This window comes from Plecotus auritus (genome assembly GCF_963455305.1).
Source record: "Plecotus auritus genome assembly, chromosome: X".
NCBI lineage: Eukaryota > Metazoa > Chordata > Mammalia > Chiroptera > Vespertilionidae > Plecotus > Plecotus auritus.
The window spans coordinates 63,463,445-63,487,936 of record NC_137784.1 but is presented as its reverse complement, the minus strand read 5'-3'; the positions used below and the strand labels follow the sequence as shown (position 1 = coordinate 63,487,936).

The window sequence follows — 24,492 nt, the reverse complement described above, 5'->3', positions numbered from 1 at the left end:
CTTCAATTTTGATTGATAGCCTTGCTGGGTACAGTATTCTTGGATTCAGACCCTTCCTTTGCATGACTTTGTATATTTCATTCCATTCCCTTCTGGCCTGATGAGTTTCTGTTGAGAAATCAGTAGCTAGTCAGATGGGGGTTCCTTTGTAGGTAACTTTCTGTCTCTCTCTGGCCGCTTTTAAGATTCTTACTTTGTCATTGGTGTTTGCCAATTTAATTATAATGTGCCTTGGTGTCAGTCTTTTGGAGTTCATTTTCCTTGGGACTCTGTGAGCTTCTTGGATTTTGTGGGTTTTTTCTTCCCTATATCAGGGAAGTTTTCTGTCATTATCTCTTCAATCAGGTTTTCTAATCCTTGCTCAGTTTCCTCTCCTTCTGGAACCCCTATTATGCGGATGTTGTTTTGTTTTGTGTTGTCCCAAAATTCCCTTAGGCTCTCCTCCTGCTTTTTAATTTTTTTTTCTAGAAGTCACTCTACTTGGGTTTTTTTTCCTACCTTATCTTCTAGCTCACTGATGCGGTCCTCTGCTTCTTCTAAACTACTCTTGATGCTTTCTATTGAGTTCTTTACACCAGCGATGTCCTTTTTCATTTCTTTTTGGTTCTTCTTCATTTCTTCTTGGTTCTTACTGATATTGTCTAATTTGTCTTCCTTTCTTTTCAGCCACCTTATGACCATTTCTCTGAATTCTTTCTCTGACAGGTTGCTTGCCTCCCTTTCGTTTACTTCCTTTTCTGGTGATACCTGCTTTTCTTTCATTTGCAGGCTGTTTCTTTGTCTACCCATGGTCTCTCTTCTCTGGGTGTCTGGTTTGTAGTTCTCTCTCTCCTGTTTTTATTTATTTATTTATTTATTTATTTTTTAAATATATTTTATTGATATTTTGCAGAGAGGAAGGGAGAGGGATAGAGAGCTAGAAACATCGATGAGAGAGAAACATCGATCAGCTGCCTCCTGCACACCTCCCACTGGAGATGTGCCCGCAACCAAGGTACATGCCCTCGACCGGAATTGAACCCGGGACCCTTCAGTCCGCAGGCCGACGCTCTTTCCACTGAGCCATCCGGTTTTGGCATCTCCTGTTTTTATTTAAAGGCACAAAATACAACACAACAAGGTACAACACACAAGGCACTGAAGAGAAATATATTCACGATATTAATAACCCCAAATTCTGTTGACCACCAGAGAAAGGCAAATTAGTGGATAGGAGAGAAAGAAGAAGAGAAAAAAATAGGAGTGCCAAAATGAAATTGGGAAAAGGAAAAAAAGTAAGAGAGAAAAGAAAGAGAATAATAAAGAAAAGGGGAACAAACTATATATATGGGGAGAAATCTCCAATACAACAGCCACTAATCCCAACAAATGCAGCAACAAGTACCTGGAGATGAATACAAACTACAAACAACAATTAATATCAAACGAGTCAAGGAAAAACAGATGCAAAAAAAACAAATAAAAACAAAGCAAACAAAAAAAACTAAACAAAAAAAAGAATAAGCAAAACAATCTCACAAACAAGCATAAAAAATCGATATAATCAACATTCAAGCAAACAACAACAAAAGGACAGAGAGAAAAACAAATTTTTTGCATAGTGAAGACAGAGAAGAGAGAGGTGTGTATGAACTCGGAGCAGGGGATTGGAAATTAGATATATAAGTAGGGTGAAATTTTAACAGTGGGTAAAAAGAAAGAATAGGGAAAGTCTAAAGCAGGAAAAGGGTAAGAGCAACAGGACAACAAAAGGGAAAAGTTAGGAATAGAGTGATGGCATACAGGTAGAGTTGAGATAGAGTAGAATGATGCTAAACAAAAGATGAAAATAGAATGTGGAACACTAATCTCAAAATCAAATAAAGAGAAAATGAAATCACACTTTTTTTAAAAAAAGGAAAAATTGCAGTAGTAATGAAAATAAAAATGTAATAATTAAAAAGGTAAAATCAAGTGAGAAAAAAAGAAAAAAAATAGTTTCTTAAGTAGGAGATGAAAAAGAAAAAAATAATAAAAAATAAAAATTAAGAAAATAAAAAAAAAATGTGCAGTAGTGAAGGTCATTCACTTCTTCTATTGTTCTGTTTGGCACGCCTGTTTCCCAGTTAGGACGGTATTGCAGTTCCCTGCGTTCCACTGCTCCTCAGTGTTGTAAGCCAGTCCTGATTTTTACTTTCTTGTATTCCTTTATTTGTGATTACACAAGAGTCAATTTGTGATTCAGCTCCTGGGTGGCAGTGTTTCTGGGTTGACCTCCGTGTCTGTAGGTCCTCTCTAGCCTGTGCTTAGACCCAGCTTTCCCTGTGTCACTCAATACCTGTTTGTGGGAGTGGGCTGCCCCAGAGCTGGTTCTCTGACTGTCATTCCCCACTCTGTTCCCCAGGTTCCAGAAAAACAACTTTCCCCTGCAGTCTCCTAGGCTTTCCCAAACTGGGTGATCCTATGTATTGGGCTCAGTAATCAGAAGCAAGAATTCAAGGAGGAGAAAGCACAAGTGTGAGAACTCCGGTTCTGCGCACAAGCCTGCACAATCCCCTTTTCCCCCTTGTGTCCAAGCAGCCGGCACACTCCCAAAATTTTTAGGCTGTCCTTCTGCATCAGATCAAAATGGGTTGCTTTTTAGAGATCCCCTCTGTTAGCAGCTCTGAGGACCCCCTTCCACATTCTCCGATCACGCCAGCCTCAATAGCCACGGATTTTTCTACCTGCAGACTTCCCCCGGTCCTACAGCTCCTGCTGTGTGAGCATTTCTCTGTCCTGCCGGGACCAGAGACCTCACCTTATCACAGGAGAAATCTGACCTTTCCATGGTGGAGTGTAGAGCTCCTCTGAATCTGCGTGTTTGTGCCAATTGGTGACCGGTGCTCTGGGGTTTGCAGCTGTTCAGTGGGTGCTGCATTTGTAGATTTTCAGGCATCCGGTAACATCCACTTTCCCCTTCGAGATGGCACAGTCTCCGCGTCCGAGCCAGTGGCTCCAGGAGGGAACCCAGCAGCAGTGAGGGCTTCCCGGTCAGGGGACCCCCATCCAGCAGTCCCCCAGCTTCTCCTGGAGTATAACTGTCCCTTAACTCTCCAACAGACACTCCCCGTGCGGCCCTCAGCTGTTCTTTCTATCTGCTCTAGGACAAGGCTCGGGACACGTCTGTCTATTCCACCACCATTTTTCCACATCCCCGAGTGGGACACTTTGATTGGTTGCCTCCTGCATGAGCCCTGGCCTGGGCCTAGCCAGGGAGGAGCCTGTAACCTTGGTACATGCCCTTGATCAGAATCAATCCCGGACCCTGTGGTCGGCAGGCCAAGGCTCTATCCACTAAGCCAAATCAGCTAGGGCAAGATATGAAATTTCTTAGCCCCTCCAGCAGTGGGCCTTCGTTTATTTCTCTAGGAGTGTTTTGGAAAAACTCTAGATCACCTTCTTGGATTCTTATTACCCAAGGTACCAAGAACACTGCAAGTGGTGGCGAACAGGGAGCTTAGCCAATGAGCAGTCAGAAAAGGTGTTTACGCTTGAATTGGTTTGGCTCAGTGGATAGAGCATCAGCCTGCAGACTGAAGGGTCCCAGGTTTGATTCCTGTTTAAGGGCATGTACCTTGGTTGGGGCACATCCCCAGTGGGGAGTGTGCAGGAGGCAGTTGATCGATGTTTCTCTCTCATCGATGTTTCTGGCAGTCTATTCCTCTCCCCTCTTTGTAAAAAAATCAATAAAACATATTTTAAAAGAAAAGAATAGAAAAGAAAAGAAAAGAAAAGAAAAGAAAAGAAAAGGAAAGAAAAGAAAAGAAAAGAAAAGAAAAGAAAAGAAAAGAAAAGAAAAGAAAAGAAAAGGTGTTTCCTCTGCAGCCCATGCACAGACAATCCCCTGCCTTGTGTCCACTGGGTTAGGGGCGTGTCCCTAGCCTGATGGCCCCGCATTCACTGTGTCAACTAGGCTGGGGGGTGTGGACGCGGCAGACACAGCATGCCGTGGCTGCCAGGGGAATGGCCCCAAGCCTGGGGACCCCACGTTCGCTGTGTCCTCCGGGCTGTAGACCTGGACCGCTTGGCGTGGGTGCACACGAAAGCGGCTATGGGGCAGGAACTTTCGCCTCATCGCCATGGCGATGCGGTGGAAGTTCCTGCCCTGCCCTGCGGCTGCTTGTGCTTGGCACCCCCAGCCTCTTGTCCGGAATCCAGCCCACTTGGCGCCCTCAGCCACTCTTTCCGGCACCTGGGCAGCTTGGCGCCAGCAACCATAGGCCACTCCTGGGAGGGGTAGTTCTGGGACCCTGGATGCTCTGGGCCTACACACAGGCCTACAGGCTTGGAGTGGTCTGGGTCCCAAGGATGTTCCCGCTACCCAGGCCACATGGTGCCTGCGTATACTCACTTCTGATTGGCTGGTGGGTGTCACGGAGGTACGGTCAATTTGCATCTTTCTCTTTTATTAGTGTAGATTTGAACATTTCCCCCAGTCTTTTTCTGCACTCTTTGAGAGCATGCTCTACACATGACAGGATGCCTGGATACTCCCTTGTGTATTTCCCAAAAGCAGACACTTCTACATAACAATTCTCCACCCAACCACATGAGGAAATCTCTTTTCAAATGGTATTAAGGTTCAATCCACAGACCTCATCTTAATTCTGATAACTGTGTCAACAATGTTCCCCACTCCTCACCCCAGGATCCCATCCACCTAGGATGGGTCCTCTGTCATTCCTGTGTGTGACAGTGTTTCAGTTTTAATTAAAAATCATAGAGTTTTGCCCTAAAAAAATTAAATGAATAAAAATAAAGACCCGCTGACACTCCAAGTTAGGAGCCAGCAGTCCCGGATTGTGAGAGTGATGTCCGACTGCTGTTTTAGGCCCTATCACTCAAGGATGGGGCCTAAACTGGCAGGTGGACATTCCCTGAGGGGTCCCAGATTGGAGAGGGTGCAGGCCGGGCTGAGGGACACCCCCCCATGCACAAATTTCATGCACCAGGCCACTAGTATAACTATATTTATCTACATGTAGTTTTCCAAAGTCTTTGGTAACATAGGTAACTTAAAAATTTGGAGTCTTGCTGATTTAAATAATAAAAATTATTAAATATCTAGGTATTTTGAAATAAGATACTGAAGTATTAACTTATTTGAGTTTGCCTACTTTTGGCTTCTTATTGCAGAGAAGCTGGAGAATGGATTTAGATGTGTTAATGAATATATCTTACATTTTCTTTGAAATATATATCTTAAAATGTTAATGTATTACTAATCTGAGGAATGTTAATATTTACTTATCACCTAAAAATTGTTTCTAAGAGCTAAAAATTCTAATTAGAAAGAAGTTGTATGGTTTTGATAATAGAAGGCATGAGGTATGGAGATGCATTTTAAAGGAAAAAAGAAAGTGGGTTTTTCTAAAGCTGGTTATTTCTGAATGGGTAAGAAGGTCTGTGGAAGTCATTGAAGCACTGTGAAGAGAAATCTTAAAAAGAAATTATAGGTATACTGAATAATAAATCTAATTAGGTAAATTAATCTAAAGTAAACTTTAGATTTGTTTGTTTTTTCTACAGTTTGTTAAAAGATAAAAATTTTTTTCCTGTATTTGCCTAGGAAGCAAAGTTTTATATATTATTAAAACGGTTATGTTATGTTAATCAGGAACTTGATGATTTAAAAGCCCATCTTCTTAATTATAAGAATTAAAGTTTTACTAGCCTATGTTGTGTTTAATATTATTGGTTGACACTTTAAGTGAATAAATTTTTAATACTGTTTAATAATAATCCTATCTAATAAAAGAGTAACATGCAAATTAACCATCACTCTGCTACACCCACAAACCACGCTCACCAGCCAATCAGGAGCGGGTTTGCAAATTAACCCAACCAAGATGGCTGCCACCATGGAGCAAGCATGAGGCTTGGATTTCCTGGGCAACGGAGGAAGCCAAGCGTTCCTTACACCCTGGCTGGCCCAGGCCTCCACTCAAGGCTACAAAGTTTCAATTATAGAAGATAAATAAATCCCAATACCAGGGCCTCTGCTTGGGTCATCGGGGGGCATAGCCGGCCTGCAAACCAACACAGGCCCCTCGCCCAGGCCACCCCATACTCCAAGGGAATGCCCACCCAGATCTGGGACACCCTTCAGGGCAAACCAGCTGGCTCCCACCTGTGCACCAGGCCTCTATCCTATCTAATAAAAGAGTAATACGCAAATTGACCATCACTTCAACACACAAGATGGCTGCCCCCATGTGGTCAAAGATGGCTGCCCCCATGTGGACACAAGATGGCCACCACAAGATGGCCAGCAGGGGAGGGCAGTTGGGAGGGACCAGGCCTGCAAGGGAGAGCAGTTGGATGTGATCAAGCCTGCAGGGGAGGGCAATTAGGGGTTACCAGCCTGGCAGAGGAGGGAAGTTGGGGGCGACTGGGCCTGCAGGGAAGGGCAGTTGGGGGGGACCCAGGCCTGCAGAGGAGGGCAGTAAGGGGGGACCAGGCATGCAGGGGAGGGCAGTTAGGGGCAAACAGGCTGGCAGGGGAGCAGTTAGGCATCAATCAGTCTGGCAGGGGAGTGGTTAGGGGGTGATCAGGCTGGCAAGCAGAAGTGGTTAGGGGCAATCAGGAAGGCAGACAGGTGAGCCGTTGGGAGCCTGCAGTCCTGGATTGTGAGAGGGATGTCTGACTGCCCGTTTAGGCCCGATCTCAGGATCGGGCCTAAATGGGCAGTTGTACATCCCTCAAGGGGTCTAAGATTGGAGATGGTGCAAGCTGGGCTGAGGGACACCTCCCCCAATGCACTGGGCCTCTAGTAATATATAATCCTTTTGTCTAGTGTATTTGACTACATTCCCAGGGTTTGAATTTTAAGAAACTTTTTCTTGACCTAGAATGGGATTTAGGTCATTCCAAGAGGCCCTAGAATGCCTCAAGGATTTGCTTTCTCTCCTTAGAGACAAGGATAATTTTATACTTAAGGTACATGGGAAGCTCTTTCAAATAAGGAAATAATAACTATATTCTACTCATATATGCATATTATTAAAATAGATGCTCCAGAGATAATATTAAAAATCTCCAAGAGTCTACAAAGTCCTGATATACTTTTATTTATCACTCTGATTGTTATTCTGGAATGTTGTGTTTTGCAAAAAGGACAGGATTCCATGTAAATAGCATTGCAATTAAATCTATAACTGTGTACTTTTAATTTTCTTTTTTTTTTTGTCATTTACAAATAGTCATTGTTTTACTCTGATACATTTGCAAAGATGTTACATCTTCTAAAAGATGCATGGAAAAGACTGATTTATTCTAAATTGCATGTTTATAAGAATAAACTTTCAGACCATCTCCTCGAATTGGATGAAAATTATTAGAACTCTATATAAATTGGATGAAAATTATTAGAACTCTATATAAATCTATAGTTCTAAATTATTAGAACTATAGATTTATATAAATATGGACAAGAAAAATCAGGAGAAGCAGAATTTGATTATAGGACTGAATGAACTAAAAATAATTATAGTTTTTTAAGTTTTTAAAAGCATTACTTTTCCAAACATAAGGAAACATTTCTTTTGTTAAATAAATTTGGTAAATTATACTTTCAAAAGCAATATTGAGACATTTAAAAATTTTTCCCTCCAGAATTTGGAAACTCTTAATGAGTGAGTATTATTGTTCTCATGGTAATGTGTTTCTTTACATGAATCCAATAAATACCTGATTTCTTCATAACAGGACATAAGTCAGTTTCCAATTGTGGTTTTATTAACCAAGACTTTGTTAGAATGTCATGTCTGAGAGAGACATGCCAGGACTCTGAATGTCACCAGAAAGCTCTAAGGACCAAATATTGACTTAGAAGTCAATAAGCTGCTTGGATAAATAGCCTGGTACCTTGCTTGGTCACATGGTTCATGGCAGTCTTTCCAGATAAGGAAAAAAGGTTGCTTTCCTGAAAGATAGCAAGAAGCAACCTCAAGATGTCTGTGAGGCATTTACCCAAACCTATAAGCATTACAAGCAAAGCCTGATGGCAACAGTGTGGCTTGGCTTCTTTGACTTGAGAGGAAATATTCTTGTGAGATTCCAGCAAAGCAGATTTAAAAAGCCTATGTGATGGATTGCTATCACTGTAGTGTTTATGAAAATAATCAAGTCAAACTGAAATTCAAATTAATAGAGTAAATAAATTAGTCTTGATTTGGCTATTTGATGAAAATGAGGGTAATCTTAGAAAAATTGTATTTTAATATAAACCATAATAATCAATTGTAGGTAATGAACTCCAATGCAGTTAACTGTCTTCAAAGTTTTGTTTTAAAGTTGTATTAAAGTTGTATCTGGATATGCCATACAGACCTCAGCTCCTGATGACATCACCAGAAATGTTCTAACTGCAGACAGTATATCAGATTGTCACTGTATGATTTCATTCCAGCGGAAGCCTTATATCTGGAAATCTTCTCAACTGGTTTATTATTTACTGTATATATTAATCTTTATGTTTTGTGTTCTTCTGTTTCATAAAATGTATTCCTATGTACCTATTTACATGATTGCTTACTCACACAGTATGGGCCTCACTATAGAAGCCATCAACATCACTATGTCCTAAAAATAAGACTCAAGACTTTGGAGTTATAATTGAGTCAATAAAACATGGATGCTCTATTGGCTTCACTTAAAACCTCTTTGCCCCTTTTGGCTACCTCATTCACTTGTCAGGTAGGGAGGATTTCAGGAATCCGCCCCCATCAACAGAAAGCAGTTACAAAAGAGACCCAACACCGCTTTTTCCTGAAAGGATTCAGAGCCAAAATTCATAAGGGGAAAATATAATAGGCCAGGACTAATACAGTTCAACAAGACACCTTCCATATAAATCTAATCTCATAGATATGTGATGATAATATTAACGGGGGGGGGGGTGGATGATAGTGGGGAAGGGCACATAATAAGAATAGAGCCACAGTTGTTTAATAATTATTCACCTTACTAACTATAGATAAGACGTTTTCTTACAGACCCTGGGAAACTGGAGGATGAAACAGGGCTGTAAAAGGATAAGATGCCTGAATGGGTTCATTACCCAGAAAAGAAATACATTTTGAGAACAGACCAAGGACAGGACACACTTTGATTTGGTTGCTGCACTTGGACCCTGACACCCTCCAGGAGTCTTTCTCAGGAATGCTGACTATTCTTCTGTCCCAGGAACAGGCTGAGCTGTTTGTAATATCATAGGAGATTAGTCACCTTGTTTTCAGACTTTGAGCTCCCGAAGGCCTGGCTGTAGATGCTCCCCTCCCCTTTCCATGTTACACTTGCAGCTGCATGTAGCTATCTTCTCCTCATGTATGTATATAATCAGCAAATTGGTGAGGCTGGTCAGAGCAGAATTTCCAGGGTAACCGACTGCTCTCCCATATTGCCGGTAGTATTGGAATAAATGCTCATATATGCATAAACCTTGTCTCTGTTAATTTGTCTCAAGTAGTGACAGGCGGCGGCCTTGGACCCATTGTGTCTGGTTTCAATATGATCTCCTAAAAATAGTTCACATTGTTTAGGTTTTTTTTTTATATATATTAAAACTTTGAACTGCATTTTTTTTGTTTTGTTTTGTTTCTAAAGCCATTTTGTTCTGGAAAAAAATATTACCAAACACCAATGGATCATGCAGCTGCTGTGGATTTTTGGCTTCAGTCTTTTGGAATACTAAGAAGTTTGCTATTGTTTGAACACATATATTTGTTGTCATCTCACTACTCAGCGTTTCGTTCACTACTTCTGTTAGCTAGGAGTTAACAAAAGAGAAGGGAGCTAGACTGGTTGAGCCTGACTGAGTCTGGAAGTTATACTTAATGAGGCTTAGGTATGGAAATTACCACTTTAGACACTCCAGGGGATAGCTGAATCCCTGGTAAGAGATTAACATCCCTCTGCCTCCCCCCCTCCCTTGTGTAGGATGGAAATATGACTTTTCAAACTTGGGGGTGTGGAGGAGCAGAGCCAATGAAGGAGAAATTCCTCTAATGGATGCAGTAAAAGTCAAGATGGTGCAGGAGTGGTCCTTCTACTTTGAGGCATCTGCAGTATGAGACAAGATGGCCACCATAAAGGGGAGGTGTCTAATCTGGTAAAGGAATCAGATTGAGTAGAGGCCACAATCCTGGAAGATCTAGGAAAGGGGTTGGATAGAGAGATGACCCAACATAGGTACCCCCCAAGAACCAGAAGAGATTGGTTAGTTTGAAAGAAAATTTACTCTGTCCCAAGCCTGAGGTAATGTAATCAAAGCTTAACAATGGCCTTTCTGGGTAGTATGTGTTTACCTCTTTGTTTGCCCCTTCATGCATTCTCTCTATGTAGCAGCAGCACACATCCCAGCTTGGGTATGTAGCAGCTGTTTGGTCCTGGCAACCAAGCAGGCCCAAGTATGGGCTCCAAGTACAGCTCCAAGTGCTGGTCTGGGTGCGGCAGGGACAGAGACTAAGCTAGCTGGTCGGGGACAGAGACTAAGCTGGACTAAGCTTTCACATGGACTGAACTGAACTATGAAAGCTTTGCGTGGCTTGCCAATGCCAGGCCAATGGCAAAGAATTGCTGGAACCTGGGCTCTATGAAGATAAGGCTGGACTTCCTCAGCAGCAGGAAGGAGCTGAGCCTCCTGGTGGTGGATGAGACACTAGGCATCTGGGGACAGTCCTTTGTGTATGCACCACCTCCAATAAAACTTACCAGTGCACCCCATCCTCCCATGTGTAAGTCCCTGAAATGCTTTTCTCATGACACCATGGAAGAGCCCTATTTCCACCACCAACAGTTCTGGAGGAGGACCAGCAAAGACGACGGGGGCTGCTTTTTTTCATTATTGCTGTGATCTGCCTATTGCTTTTCTACACAATAATCTCATGGCTAAAATAGCTGAACACCCTACAGGACATCATGACAGTGCTCTAACTCACATGCTTTACACAGTCATTGACTTCTTAGGTGTAGCAGATCACCAGGATGGAGTATTGTTAGTAATGGCTTTGTGTTGTAAAGTTGGTTTTCATACAGCTTCCAGAAAGCTCTCTATTGATGTTGGTGGAGCCAAACATCTCCAAACTTCATCCCATCTTGTCTCCATGCTTCCCTTGTGCCCACAGGTTATTGTTCTTTCTGTGACAACTGAGAGTGTAGCCAAGTCTTGGTTTTCTCTCATTATGCCTTTAACAATGATTATCATTTTTGTCATGATCCTGGATTTTTATGTAGATTCCATTATTCAGTCAAAATTGAAGTTTTTAAATGTGCCTGCTATGGGCCCTTATGCATTTTTGTTAGTGCTCAACTTTTTGGAAATATTTGGATTCATCCAATAATAGAGCAGCACACCAGAAATCACTGAACACAACCTGTCCAGAAGTTTGGTAGTGAACACTATATTATTTATTTTGTTTGCTAACATCTTGTGATCTCCCTCTAAGACAGTAGTTCTCAACCTTTCTAATGCCGTGACCCTTTAATACAGTTCCTCATGTTGTGGTGACCCCCTACCATAAATTATTTTCGTTGCTACGTCATAACTGTAATTTTGCTACTGTTAATGAATCGTAATGTAAATATCTGTGTTTTCCGATGGTCTTAGGCTCTACAGCAGCGGTTCTCAACCTGTGGGTTGACAGAAAGGTAGCTTAATTAGATATTCTCCTGAAGAAACCTCTCTTTATAACTTTATGGGTGATGCTTTTCAGTACAATTACCAATTGATCCCTAGGTTTATTAAAGAAGCAAATTATTGAGGGGAACGACTGTAGGAAGTTCCTTTACTCCCTGTGTTTGGATATGCTTTTTACCTTTGTGGAATTATTGCATGATATGTTGACCACTAGTCTGGGTCTGTTATCAGATGGACTTCATATGCTCTTTGACTGCTTTGCTTTGGTCATGGGACATTTCACAGTTTTAATGAGTAGATGGAAAGCAAATAGGATTTTATCCTATGGATGTGGCCAAATAGAAATTCTCTCTGGATTTATTAATAGACTTTTTATAATAGTAATAGCTTTTTGTGTGTGTTTATGGAGTTTGTGGCTAGATTAGACAAGCACATGGTAACACCAGTCTCAGTTGGAGAGCTGATAGTATCTGTGACTTTATCATATCCATGGAGCTTCTCAAGGAAGCTGTCACTCATCTTATCACAGCCATTCACAACATATGCATGGACCCAGTGACCACGGACATGGTCACAGCCATAGATCTGCAGGCAGATACATGAATAATAACATGACGGATATATTTGTACATGTTCTGGCAGACACACTTGGCAGTATTGGAACCATTTGGATGGTTTATTGCTGATCCCCTGTGCTCTCTTTTTATGTTATATTAATATTTCTCACTTTTGTTCCACCGATTAAAGATACCTGTCAGGTTCTAATTCTGAGACTGCCACAAGAATATGAAAAGGAACTACAACTTGGTTTAGAAAAAGACACAGAAAATTGAAGGATTAATATAATACTGAGACCCTCATTTTTTGTATCACTCAGTCAGTATTGTGGCAGAAGCAATTCATGTACAGGTGACACATGAGGTGCTGGAACAAAGAATAGTATAGTAGGTTAGAGGACTATTTAATGATGCTGGACTAAAGAATTTAACAATTCAAGTGGGAAAAGAGGCATACTTTCAACGTATGTATTGCTTAAGTATTGGATTTCATGATATCCTTGTTATGACAAAACAAACGGAGTCAATGAAAAACTACAAAAATAGTACCTAGATGATATGACATAACTCAGAAAATACCCTTGGAGTGTGAACAATGAAGATTAAATGAAAATGTATTTATAGTGTTGCCAGAAAGAAGAAAATTGCACATAATTGTACAAAAACATTTTGCTGTATTTGAAAAAGTTAAAGTTCCTTATTATTGGATAAATAAAACTTTCTTAAAGGAAATTTAAGTACAGAAGAAGCATTTATTATGTTTAAGTAAAATAATTATTTGAATTATGTGTGTAATAAGAATCTTAAAATTTGAGTGCACATGATATGTATTATCTTTGAAAAAGAACATATAATTATGGAATCCAGTGAAGAACAAAATAACTTCTGTGTTTACTTTCTATTAGAAAGAATCTCCATTGTAAATAGTGTATTTACATGTTTATTACACAGACCCATTTTTTTTTGCATAGCCTTAGGATAAAATGCTATATTTATAAATTTTCTGTATATAAAACTAGTTTCTAATTATGTTAAATCCATTAAGTGAAATATGCATTATTTATTATTTATTTATCTATTTATTTATTTTTGTTGACCCTCACTGGAGGATATTTTTCATTGATTTTTAGAGAGAGTGGAAGGGGTGGGGAGAGACAGAGAGAGAAAATCATCATAAAATATAGAAGTTCTTTGGTTTATCTCTTCTTGTCCCCACAAGAAATATTTTTCAAAAAATATTTTTATTAATTGTGTGAGAGAGACACAATGATTGGTTGCCTTCCGCAGGAGCCCCAACCAGGACCATGGATCCAGCCTGCAACTGAGGTATGTGCCCTTAACTGGAATTGAACCTGGGACCCTTCAGTCCACAGGCTAACATTCTATGCACTGAGACAAATTGGCTAGGGCTGTCACTTTTTTTTTTTTTTATTGAATTTATTGGAGTGACATTGGTTCAGAAAATCATACAGGTTTGACATGTACAACTCAACAAAAGATCATCTGCAAAATGCATTTTACACCCATCACCCCAAGCAAAGTTTCCATCCCTATCCCTGTCCCCCACCTTTACCTCCCCCTCCCCCCATCTTTCCCTCTGGCTATCACCACACTGTTATGTGTAATATATATATAGGGATTTTTTGTTTGTTTGTTTGTTTGTTTTGCTTAATCCCTTCACCCTTTTTCATTCAGCTATCTTGGCCCCCCTCCTCTGACAGCTGTTAAGTCTGTTCAATGTATCTATGCCTCTGTTTCTATTTTATTTTTTCAATTAATTTTGTTCATTGGATTCCACACATAGGTGAGATCATATGGTATTTGTCTTTCTCTGACTGACTTATTTCACTTAGCATAATAATCTCCGGGTTCATCTATACTGTCTCAAAAGGTAAGATTTTTCTATCTTTTTTGTTTGTTTGTTTGTTTGTTTTCTTCCTTTTTTTTTTTTAATGGATAAGTAGCATTACATTGTGTAAATGTACCACAGCTTTTTTATCCACTCATCTACTGATGGACACTTGGCTGTTTCCAGATAAAGCCTATTGTAAATAAGGGATGCATATATTCTTTTGAATTAGTGTTTTGGGTTTCTTTGAAAACATTTCAAGAAGTGGGATTGCTTGGTCAAAAGCAAGTTCAATTTTTAATTTTTTGAGGAAACTACATACTATTTTCCACAGTGGCTGTACCAATCTGTATTTCCACCAACAGGGCATAAAGGGTTCCATTTTCTCCACATTATTGCCAATACTTGGTATTTTTGATTTGGGGATGATAGCCATTCAGACAGGTGTGAAGTGATACCTCATTATAGTTTTAATTTGCATTTCTATGATTATTAGTGGCATTGTTTCATATGTCTACTGGCCATCGCTATGTCCTCCTTGGAGAAGTGTCTATTCAGGTCCTTTGCCCACCTTTTAATTGGGTTGTTTGTCTTCTTGGTGTTGAGCAGTATAAGTTCTTCATATATTTTAAAAATTAACCACTTATTAGATATCTCATTGGCAAATATGTTCTCCCATTCAGTGGGTTCCCTTTTAATTTTGTTTATAGTTTCTTTTGCTGTGCAAAATATTTTTAGTTTGATGTCTCATTTGTTTATTTTTTTACTTTGTTTCCCTTCCCCAAGGAGATATATTTGCAAAAGTATTGCTACAAGAAAAGTCTGAAATTTTACTTCTTATGTTTTTTCTAGAATTTTCATGGTTTTGTGACTTAAGTTTAAGTATTTAATTATTTTTTGAGTTTATTCTTGTGTATGGTATAAGTAAGTGATCTGGTTTCATTATTATGCATATATCTGTTCAATTTTACCAGCACCATTTATTGAATAGACTGCCTTTACCCCATTGTATGTTTTTATCTCCTTTGTCAAATATTAATTGACCATTAAGTCATGGGTTTAGTTGTGTGCTCTCTATTCTGTTCCATTTATCTATGTGCCTATTCTTAAGCCAGTGCCATGCTGTTTTGATTACTATAACCTTGTAGCATAGTTTGATAACAGGTAGTGTGATACCTCCAACCTTGTTCTTCTTTCAAGATTTCTGTGTCTACTTGGGGTCTTTTGTGGTTCCACCTAAATTTTTGGAATATTTGTCCTAGTACTGTAAAATATGCTTTGGTACTTTAATAGGAATGGCATTGAATATATAGATTACTTTGTGCAGTATGGATATTTTAATGATATTAATTTTTCCTATCCATGAACATAATATATGATTTCATTTATTTGTATCTTGCTAAGTTTCTTTCTTTAGTATCTTATAATTTTCTGAGTACAAGTCTTTTACATCCTTGCTTTATGCCTAGGTACTTTATTTTTTGGTTGTTGTTGGAATAGTAAATGAAATTTTCCCCTTAATTTCTATTTCTCATAGTTCATTATTGGTATTTAAAAATGCCACTGATTTCAAAATATTTTGTATCCTGCTACTTTGCTAAATACATTTATAAGATCTAGTAGTGATGAGTTCAAATCTTTAGCATTTTTTAAAGTCAGTCTTCTATTAATAATTGGTGTCAGGTGTTTTCACCTGTCTTTCTTTTTCAAAAAATATTTTTATTAATTTCAGAGAGAAAGGGAGAGGGAGAGAAACAGAAACATCAATGATGAGAGAGAATCATTGATCGGCTGCCTTCTGCATGCCCCACACTGGGGATGGAGTTGACAACCTGGGCATTTGCTCTTGACAGGAATTAAACCTGGGACCCTTCAGTCCACAGGCCAACACTCTATCCACTGAGCCAAACCAGCTAGGGCTCCCCTTCTTTATAATATATATTTCTTTATAGTATTACAGATATCTCCCATTTCCCCACCCCTTAAGCCCACCTCCTTCCAGCTCCTACCCTATTTCCTGTGTCCAGGCAATAAAATATAGAAGTTCTTGGGTTTATTCTTCTTGTCCCCACAACCCCATATGGAGGTATGTCAGTCTGTTCCATGCCTCCATGCTTCGGGTCTTATTTTGTTGATCAAATAACCTCGTTCATTAGATTCCATTTGTGAGATCATGTGATATTTGTCTTTCTCAGACTGGTTTATGCTAATGAGAAGGAAAATAGAAGGGTAACTTTTGGCGCTTACAGCCTAGTTCAGTGTATAGTTAAACAGTAATCTTACTTCCCCATTGTAACTGACTTGGGCAGAGCTACAAAGTCCACCCTGAGGGGCCTGCCACAAGAAGATATATATATCAAAACCTCCACACATTGGCAGTTCAGGCTTTAGATCAAAGTCCTCTGGACTAGCAGCACTGTGTAACAAAGGTTTTACTATCCTGATTCCTCTGGGAGCTGGCTGCCCTTCTCCTGGGTCATTTGCCATAACATTTTGTATTACCGCTGAAATCTCTCCCAGGGCTGTTGGCTCTGCCTCAGAGACCATGCCATTCTGAAGGGGAGAGAAGCTGTGACTGGGAGTCCAGCCTCACCTCCACCCAGGAAGCCGTCAGACACCACCCCGGACCCTACAGCCAAACTGGCCAGGAACCTGCTCCCTCAGCTGCAAACCCATGAATACAGAGACTCTAGCCTCCCAGGCTGCAGGCTCCTAAAAAGTTTGTCCTTGGGGAGACAAAATGGCGGCCAAAAAGGCGGACATGTCCTGCACCTTCTCACAGAGTAGAAAGAAGAAACAACTAAATCAAATAACATACACCTGGATTTGGTGAATTAAACACAGCTGGTGAGACAATCCATGGTCAAAAAACACAGAAGACACCTGAAGAATGGTAGGATTAGGGATCTGGGCTAGAGAGAGGGACGTGCAAACATTGGGACTAGAGAGACAGAAGGAAACTCTTCTGCACCAAGTCCTTGTCCCTTGGGTACACATGTAACACTTGACTGTGGAAGGGGGTCCACAGAGCAGCTGGCAGCAGAGGACTGTAGATCTAAGTCCACAGCTGTGGAAGGCTGTGTCCAGAAAGGCAGCCTGAAGTTCTGCACTGGCCACACAGTGCGGAGGGGAGAGAAACAAGCAGGGCATGGTTGCTCAGTCTTTATATTTTCCTTGATTCTACTCGCTAAATACAGTACATAGGATTTTTCAATTACAAACACTCAACGAGGCTGCAGTGCAAGTGGAGGTGGTTTTGTGGAGGCTGGGGAGCAAAGCAGGGAGAGGTGACCAGGAATCCAGCTCTGGGACAGTCCAGTCCCTCCAATCCTAAACAGCCATTTTCTCTAGAAAAGCCCATGCCTCCTAGCAGTGCAGCTGCACCCAGCCTTGATCTCTGCTGGGGAAAAAAGAATTCTGAATACCCCGAGGGAGCCCTTGGACACTGGATTGAGGGGCCATTTGGTCCCAGAAACTAATAAAGCAACACTGCCGCCTAGAGCCTGTGTCAGAAATAGACGCTTTTGGAAATACAACTGAAAGCAGACCTACAAACAAAGCGGGCAGATTGGTTCCACTTGCCTGAAACCAAGGCTGTGGAGACAAACACCGAGGATTGGTATATTGCTGGGAACTTCAACACGGTGCTGACTACCTAACAGGAAAATGAGAAGTGCCAGACAGAACAGTAAAGTGAGGTCTTAATCCAGCCCCAATGGGACATTAAAAGTCAGCTGAAGTAAACACACTTCACTATTTCACTTTTTAAAATTTTTTATCTTATACTAAAGAAAGGGAAAGAAAAAAAAATTGTTTTCTTTTTATTATTATTATTATTTTTAACATTTTATTTTTTGAATTAGTGTTCTACATTCTAATTTTATTTTTTATCATTATTTTACTTTATCTAGTTTTTTTTTCCTTTTTTTCAACCTTTTCTTCCTAACTTCTCCCTTCTTCATCCTGTTTCTCTTCTCCTGTTCCTGTGTTAGTTTTTCTTTCTCCTTTCTTTTTACTCCTTGTTAAAAATTGATCTTCTTTATCTGCTTTATTGACATGTAACTATTATAGTAGTCTGTTGGCTTACTCATATATCTAATTTCCTCTCCCCTGCTCCAAGTCCATTTATCCTTCTCTTTCTATTTCTTTGTTAGCCAAGTTTTTTTATGCTTTTGTTTTTCCTCTCCTCGCTTGCTCTCTTCTTCTCCCAATTTCTTAATTAGTTTCATTCAACAAACTCAAGCCTGTTTGCTCTCTACTCTATTCTCCTATTCCAGAAATAGAGGGATATATATATTTTTAATTGACTATTTTGTTTTTTACTTTTCTTCTTATCCACTCATTCTCTTTTTACCTGCTCTATACTGAACCATGGCCATTTACCCATTCATTCAATTCATTTATCTTAGTTTCTGGAAATAAGCTCTGCCTTTTCAGATTAAATTCCCCTGTAGTTTTTCTGAGCGTCTGTTGTTTGCATTTTTTTTGGTTTATTTGTTTGTTTTTTTAGTTTTCTTCCCATATATGAATATTTTTCTCCTAATTTTTTCTACTTTTTCTTTGCTCTCTTATATCTTTTCTTTTTCTCAATAGCATTTTTATGCTCTTTTCTCTCCCCTAATTCTCTTTTCTCTGGTGGTCACATTTATTTAGGGTTATTAGTGTCAGGAACACATTCGTGTTGTGTTCCCTCTGTATCGTGTCTTATAGAGTTGTATTTTGAGCCTTTGGTCAATGTGGTAGAGTAAGCCACATAACCAGACACCCTGAGATGAGGGAAAATGAGGAGACAAAGGAACAGCTCCCATATGAAAGAAAAGGAGGGATAACTAGAAAAGGAAGTAAAGTAAATGGAGGCAAGCAATTTATCAGAGAAAGAACACAGAGCAATGGTCATAAAGAAAATGAAAAAGACGGAAGATAAATTCAAATTGTGTAACAATCAAGAGGAAATGTAGAATGACATAGATGCAATAAAGAACATAATAGAAAGCATCAACAGTAGACTAGAAGAAGCTTAGGAACACATCAGTGAGCTAGAAGACTAGGTAGGAAAAAACACTCAAGCAGAGCAGCAACGGGTAAAACAGGTAAAAAAAAAAACAGGCAGAGAGCCTAGGAAGCTTTGGAGCAACACAAAACCAAACAACATCTGCAAAATAGGGGTGCTAGAAGGAGAGGTAACTGAGCAAGGAATAGAAAACCTGTTTAAAGAAATAATGACAGAAAACTTCTTTGATATTGGGAAGAAAAAACTCACACAAGTCCAAGAAGCTCACAGTCCCAAACAAATGAATTCCAAAAGACTGACACCAAGACACATCATAATTAAATTGGCAAACACCAATGACAAAGTAAGAATCTGAAAGGCTGCCAGAGAGAGACAGAAAGTTACCTATAAGGGATCTCCCATTAGACTATCAACTGATTTCTCAACAGAAACACATCATGCCAGAAGGGAATGGAATGAAATATACAAAATGATGCAAAGCAAGGGACTGAATCCAAGAATACTATACCCAGCAAGGCTATCATTCAAAATTGAAAGTGAAATCAGGAGCTTCACAGGCAAAAAAAAGGGCTAAGGGAATTTATTACCACCAACCCATCAATGCAAGAAATGCTAAAGGGACTGCTTTAAAAAGAAGAAATTGGAAGGGAAGAAGGAACACAGGCATAAAGAATAAAAATGGCAACAAACAAGTACCTATCAATAATAATCTTAAATGTAAATGCATTAAATGCCCCAATCAAAAGACATAGGGCAGCTGGATGGATAAGAAAACATGACCCATGTATTTTCTGTCTATAAGAGACCCACCTCAGAACAAAAGACTCACACAGACTGATAATGAAGGGATGGAAAAAGGTTTTTCAGGTGAATAGAAATAAAAAAAAAGCTGGGGTAGCAATACTTATATCTGACAAATAAGACCTAAAAGTGAAGGCCATAACAAGAGATAAGGAAGGTCACTTCATAAAACTAAAGGGAGCAATCCAACAAGAGGATATAACTCTGGTAAACATATATGCATCTAATACAGAAGTACCCAAATACATAAAAGAAACTTCTGGAAGATATCAAGGGACAGATAAAAAGCAATACAGTCATAGTAGGGGGCTTTAATACCCCATTGACACTACTGGATAAATCCTTTAAATAAAAAGGCAGCAAAGTACATCAATACTAAATGATTCAATAGATCAGTTTCAATCAATTGACATCTTCAAAACACTTCACTCCAAAAGCTACAGAATATACATTTTTTTTCTCAAGTGCACATGGGACATTTTGAAAGATAGATCCCATATTGGGACACAGGCAAAGTCTCTTCAAATTCAAGAAGATGGAAATCATATCAAGCATCTTCTCAGATCACAATGGCATAAAATTATAAATCAACTGCAATAAAACAATAAAAAAATCAAACACTTGGAGGTTAAATAGCATGCTATTAAACAATGATTGGGTTACCAAATAGATCAACGAAGAAATAAAAAGCATCCTGGTAACAAATGATAATGAAAACACAGCAATCCAAAATCTATGGGACACAGTGAAAGCAGTCTTGAGAGGAAAGTTCTTAGCTCTACAGGCCTACCTCAAAAAATCAAACAGAAAATGGTAATAAATTATCTAATCCTACAATTTAAAGAATTAGAAAGAGAGAAACAAGAAAAGCCCAGAGTAAGCAGAAGGAAGGAAATAATAAAGATCAGAGCACAAATAAATGACATAGAGACCAAAATAACAATACAAAAGATCAATGAAACCATGAGCTGGTTCTTTGAAAGGATAAACACGATTTATGAACCTCTAGTCAGGCTCACCACAAAGCAAAGAGAGAGGACCCAAATAAACAAAATCAGAAATGAAAGAGGTGAGGTAGAAACCAACCTCACAGAAACACAAAGAATTATGAAAAAATACTATGAATAACTCTATTCCAACAAAGTGGACAACCTAGACGAAATGGGCACATTCTTAGAAAAATACAAACTTCCAAAACTGAATCAAAAAGAATAAAAAACCTGCATAGGCCGTTAACTACTGATGAAATCGAGGAAGTAATAAAAAATCTTCTAGCAAGCAAAAGGCCAGATACATACGATTTCACAGGGGAGTTTTACCAAAAATTCAAAGAAGAAATAAATCTATCCTCCTCAGACTATTCCAAAAAAATTCAAGAGGAAGGCTTACTTTCAAGCTCTTTCTATGAAGCCAGCATTACCCTTATTCCAAGACCAGACAAAGACACCACAAAGAAAGAGAACAATAGGCCAATATCTTTGAAACATTAGATGCTAAAAACCTCAACAAAATTCTAGCAAATTGGATCCAGCATTACATTAGAGAGATCACACAACATGACCAAGTGGAATTTAATTGCAGTGATGCAAGAATGGTATAATATCTGCAAATCAATAAATGTGATATATCACATAAACATATTGAGAGGCAAAAATCATATAATCATATCAATTGATGCAGAAAAAGCATTTGACAAAATTCAACACCCTTTCTTGATAAAAAAAAACAAAAAACAAAACTCTGAGCAAAGTGGAAACAGAGGGATCATACCGCAACATAAAACCATTTCCTCTAAGGACAGGAACAAGACAGGGATGCCCATATTCAACATTCCTGTTGGACATAGTACTGGAAGTGCTAGCAATAGTGATCAGACAAGAAGAAGAAATCAAAAGCATCCAAATTGGTAAAGAAGAAGTAAAACTGTCATTATTTGAAGATGACATGATACTGTATATAGAAACACCTAAAGACTCCATAAAGAATTTCTAGACTTAATAAATGAATTCGGCAATGTAGCGGGATATGGAGTTAACACCCATAAACATATGGCTTTTTTATACACCAGTAATGAACTCACAGAAAGAGTTGCTAACAAACAAACAATCAAAAATCAATTCCATTTACCATTGCACCAGAAAAATTAAGATACCTAGGAATAAACTTAACTAAGGAGGTAATATACCTGTACTCAGGAAACTATGAGACATTGAAAAAAGAGATAGAGGAAGACATAAACAAGTGGAAGAACATACCTTGTTCATGGATTGGTAGAATCAACATCATTAAAATGTCCAATCTACCCAAAGCTATTTATAGATTTTATGCAATACCCATTAACCTCCCAATGGCATATTTCACAGACCTAGAACAAACTCTCCAAAAATTCATCTGGAATAAAAAAAGATCCTGAATAGCCACAGCAATCCTGAAAAAGGCAAACAAAGTAGGAGGGATCACAATACCAGATATCAAGCTATATTAGAAAGTAATTTTTCTCAAAACTGCATTGTACTGGCACAAGAACAGACATACAGACCAATGGAACAGTACAGAGAACCAAGAAATAGGCCTAAGCCATTATGCTCAATTAATATTTGACAAAGGAGGCAAGAACATACAAAGGAGTCAAGACAGTCTCTTCAATAAATGTTGCTGGGAAAATTGGTCAGATAAATGAAAAAAAAAAAAAAAGAAAGAAACTAGATCATCAACTTACACCATACACAAAAACAAACTCAAAATTGTTAAAATACTTAAATGTAAGACAGGAAACCATAAAAATCTTCAAAGACTCCATAAGTAGCAAAATATCAGAGATATTTCGTAGCAATATCTTTACCGATATTGCTCCTAGGACAATGGAAACTAAGGAGAATATAAACAAACAGGACTACATCAAAATAGAAAGCTTCTGTACAACAAAGGAAACCATCAACAAAACAAGAAAGCCCACTGCATGGGAGAACATATTTGCCAACACTCTTTCAGATAAGAGTCTAATCTCCAAAATTTACAGGGAACTCATACAACTTATCAAAAGGAAGATAAACAATCCAATAAAAAATGGGCAAAGGACTGAAATAGACACTTTTCAAAAGAGGACATACAGAAGGCCAAGAGACATATGAAAACATGCTCAATGTCATTAATCATCCCAGAGATGCAACTCAAAACAACAATGAAGTACCATCTCACACCTGTCAGAATGTCTATCAACAACAAATCAACAAAGGACAAGTGCTGGAGAGGATGTGGAGAAAAAGGAAACCTTGTGCACTGCTGGTGGGAATGCAGACTGGTGCAGCCACTGTGGAGAACAGTATGGAGTTTCCTCAAGAAACTAAAAATGGAAATCCCATTTGACCCAGTAATCCCACTTCTAGGACTATATCCCAAGAAACCAGAAACACCAATGTGAAAGGACATATGCACCCCTATGTTCATAGCAGCACAATTTACCATAGCTAAGATTTGGAAACAGCCTAAGTGCCCATCAGCAGATGAGTGGATTAAAAAACTGTGGTACATCTACACAATGGAATACTAAACTGCTATTAAAAAAGGAACTTTTACCATTTGAAATAGCATGGATGGATGTGGAGAGCATTATGCTAAGCAAAATATGCCAGTCAGAGAAAGGTAAATTTCACATGATCTCACTAATATCTGTGATATTCTGAACAATATAAACTGATGAACAAATATAGATCCAGAGACTAAGAAACACCGAATAGACAGTCCAACCTCAGAGAGAAGGTAGGGTAGGGGGTGGTAAGAGATCAACCAAAGGACTTCTATGCATGCATATTAGCATAACCAATGGACAGGGACACCGGGGCAGTGGGGGCTTGTCCTGAGGGGCAGGGGTGAGGGGGGTCAATCAGGGAAAATGAGAAATATGTAATACTTTAATCAATTAAAGTGTTCTATTATTTTATGTTAATGACTAGAGGCCTAGTGCACGAAATTCATGCATGGAGGGGGGTTTCCCTCAACTCAGCCTGCACCCTCTCCAATTGGGGACCCCTTGTGGGATGTCCGACTGACATTTTAGGCCCGATTCCAGGGATCGGGCATAAACCGGCAGTCAGACATCCCTCTCACAATCTGGGACAACTGGCTCCTAACTTCTCACCTGCCTGCCTGCCTGATAAAACCTAACTGCCCTCCCCTGCCAGCCTGGTTGCCCCTAACTGCCCTACCCTGCTGGCATGATCTTGCCCCCAATGGCCTTCTCCCGCAGGCCTGATGTTGCCCCCAACTGCCCTCCTCTGCTGGCCAATTTAGTTCTGATTGGTCGCTTCCTATGCCAGCGTCAAAAGCTCCTCCTCCTAGGCAGCCATTGGCTCTCCACAGCACCCAGATTTGGTTCTGATTGGTCAGTGTCTATGCCAGTCAGTGTCAGAACCTCCACCTCCTAGACAGCCATTGGGTCCCCACAGCACCCATCTTTGGTTCTGATTGGTCGGTTCCTATGCCAGTCAGCATCTCCAGGCCTATCTCTGGACCTGATCAAAGAGGCAGGGCTTAACAGCACCCCCCTCAGAGGCGGGGAGAGAAAGAAAAGCCTGGCTGCTGGTGAAGATCAGAAAGAAAGAGGAAGAGAAAGAGA

At 39.5% G+C, this 24,492-nt stretch overlaps 2 pseudogenes across 2 annotated transcripts; both read left to right on the top strand.

Moving 5' to 3' along the window:
• Window positions 1-10,781: 10,781 nt before the first annotated feature.
• Window positions 10,782-11,389, top strand: LOC308240147 (proton-coupled zinc antiporter SLC30A5-like; annotated as a pseudogene). The gene has a single exon. The product of its transcript is annotated as a proton-coupled zinc antiporter SLC30A5-like (transcript).
• A 230-nt stretch (window positions 11,390-11,619) lies between these two features.
• Window positions 11,620-12,604, top strand: LOC308240146 (proton-coupled zinc antiporter SLC30A5-like; annotated as a pseudogene). Its single transcript has 2 exons — window positions 11,620-11,629; window positions 11,671-12,604. The product of its transcript is annotated as a proton-coupled zinc antiporter SLC30A5-like (transcript).
• The last annotated feature ends 11,888 nt before the right edge of the window (window positions 12,605-24,492 follow it).